The following is a 3,079-nucleotide window of genomic DNA, read 5'->3' on the forward strand; positions in this document are numbered from 1 at the left end:
GCGCATGGAGTACTGCATACATGGCTTATGTTAAGGGCGTCTGAGTGGCAAACCACTCCCCCCCCAATAGGCGCATGAGTGGCAAACCACTTACCCTGTAGGCACAGCCCTGGGCGTGAGGCCATGTGTTATAGTCCCTGTGCTTGCTCCAGGGTCCACTCCTCGACTGGTTGCTGCAAGGACAGTTAGCAAGACATTGTATTGGTGGCTGCCTATAATCTGCTTAGCTACTGCCTGAGTTTATATACATGGTAAATGTGCAATAAAATCAGACCTGCTTGCACCTTCATTTCCAGAGGTCTTGATTAGCGACTCCTCAGCCACTCTTTTCTCTACCCTGTTCCGTGGACCTCCTCACTGGATGAGAGAGAGCCCATGCAATTTGTCTCCCAAAAGGCAGGTGAAGGAAAAAGAAAGAAACATATAAGTGTTTAAAACTAGAGGGGCTGTTGGGGTTTTCTGATTAGCAGAATATTTAGAGTCATAACAACCTTACTCTAACAGATGAATATGTTTTTTAAAAAAAATTTACATTACACATATAGGAGAAAATGGAGCCACTGTTTACATTGTATTAGTTAACATTAGATATGTTTCATATTTAAATCCAATTGTTGCTTTTTGAAAGGAACATTTGTGTATCAATGGTTTTGAAATTTGCAATATTGTCCATTTGATTTCTATCAAGAGTGGAACCTAACTTCTTGTGAAAAACAATCACAATGACTGTTATAATTTGAATCTTGAATGTCCTTCCAAAGGCTTGCATGTTAAATAGAACTAGGGGCACTACTGGAAAGTGATGGAGACTCTAGAAGTTGGACCAGATTGGAAGAGGTGGGTAGTCTGGGCCACGTCTTTGAAGGCAACGTCTTGTTCCAGACCCCTTCCCAATCTCTTTCTCTTTCTCTATCTCTCTGAGTTCCCAGAAACCAGCAGAGGAGCAGCTTTCCACTGTCATGCCCTTTTGCCCTGATGTTTCTACCTTGAAGCCAGCAGATGGCCAGAAACTGAAACCTCTGAAACACTGAGCCAAATTTTTCTTTACTCCCTGAAATTGATTATCTGAGAATTTTGTCATAGCACTGAAAAACTAATGAATACATTCTTTCTTTAGAAATTCTTATACACCACATTGCAATTCCCTGGTTACTGGCATGAGCCGCCACTGAACCTTTTAATAGTTTCTAATAGTGCATCCCACACTCTGTGATGACTTATAGATTCTTCTTGGAGAACTGATTTTTAGTCAACTGTTGATAGGCAGAAATTGAAGAAAAGAAGAAAGCAAAAACCATTTCATTACAAAGCACTATTCTATTTTACTTCTAAAACACAAATTACTTCCTCCCTCTCCTACTTTTTTCTCTTTCTCTCTCTCTCTTTCCTTCCTTCCCTCTTTCTTTCTCTGTAATATTTATTTCATTCATCTGTCCAAGGGGAGTTATTGTGCCTTATAAGAAAAGTCATAAATAACTAGTAGATAAAATATAAATAGAGGAAATAATATAGAAAAAGAGGAAGAGAATTATATTTATTACACAATTTAGTATAGTTTCTAGAAACAAAACTTACCTGTTTTACCCTCAGCATTATGGAACACAGAGATTAGAGGAAGAAAAATAACTTATATTGTTTGTTTTATGAGAAAGGAAGAAACTTCCTGTGGGAGGGAAATTTATTATTCCTATTTGAATTTAAATAATTTTAGTTTGATTTTTCTTTATAAACACAGAAATAAATCAACATCTTTTTTTAAAAGCCAAATAGCAAACTATTTACTTTCAATGGGAGTTTTTTATTTTTTCATCACATTTTATAAAACAAAAATTCTCACTTTGTGTATCTAATGAGATACAATATAGACTCATATCTTTCCAGAGGTCTAATAATGCAATGAAAATATCTAGGTCCAAAGGAATCCGCACAATAAAAAACTCTCAAAATCACACAAGACTTTATTCCAAGAAGATATTACCTTAAATATTAGTTAACTTAGTTTGAATTTTGATGTTGCTTGCTGGAAATTGGAGTTCACTCTCTAAAAGAAAAGAGACAGAATTCTGATGTTATGTATTAGCCTTTCTTCAATTTTTTTCTCTCACTCTCTTTTTCCTCACGATGTATAAGAGTACACTTTTAACCAAGACCATGAGGAGACAGATGTGTTTTAATTCTTTCAACTATTTAAACAACTAAGAAATGTTTTGGGGTACAATTGTGCTGAGACAGAATTCATACAGCATGAGTACAATGTCAAATAGCAACATTATCAGTTCTATTTCATTATAAACATGGGGGGAAAAGATGGACATGTATATTAAAATACTGAGAATAAGAGGTAGATTGATTCAGAGTATATTTTATTTCAATATGTTTTGAGAACCTCAGATGAGAATTTGTCCTATGATATGGAAAATTAGACTTCATCCTATAAAGCTTTAGAGTCTCTTATTTATTTTTTATTTATTTTTCCACAGCAAGACTTCTCTTAGGAAATACATTTCTCAGGGCTGATTTTACGTCTTTATTCCTCAGGCTGTATATAAGCGGGTTCAGCATGGGAGTCACAAGGTTATTCAAGATCTGAACAACAGCACCCAGCAGGGGCCTGGGGTTGGGCTGTAGGTAGACAATGATGACTGGCCCATAGGCACAAAGAATTGCAGCCAGGTGAGCACTGCAGGTGGAGAATGCTCGTTGCCTGCCCTCTGTTGAACGAATTTTGGATATGGAGATCCCAATGCAAGTGTAGGAAACAAGGATGAGAAAAAAGCAAATGAGAGACAAAATACCAACATTTGTAAAACCTACTCTCTGAGCCAGAGATGTGTCCTCACAGGCTAGAGGTAGCACTGCAGGTATATCACAGAAGTAATAGCCCACCTCATTGGATCCACAGTAGGGTAACTGGAAGGTGACGGAGGTTAGGATAATGGCATGGATGCAGCCACCCATCCAGGTCCCTGTGGCCAAGACAGAGCACACTCTGTGGTTCATGATGGCCATGTATCTCAAGGGAAAGCATATGGCAACAAAGCGGTCATAGGCCATCACTGTGTACAGGAAACACTCAGTG

General features: G+C 37.7%; 1 pseudogene; it reads right to left on the reverse strand.

Moving 5' to 3' along the window:
- Positions 1-2,466: 2,466 nt before the first annotated feature.
- The window catches only part of LOC107145645, a 70,164-nt pseudogene continuing 69,551 nt past the window's right edge, over positions 2,467-3,079 (reverse strand).

Source organism: Marmota marmota, unplaced genomic scaffold, assembly GCF_001458135.2.
Source record: "Marmota marmota marmota unplaced genomic scaffold, marMar, whole genome shotgun sequence".
Lineage (NCBI taxonomy): Eukaryota > Metazoa > Chordata > Mammalia > Rodentia > Sciuridae > Marmota > Marmota marmota.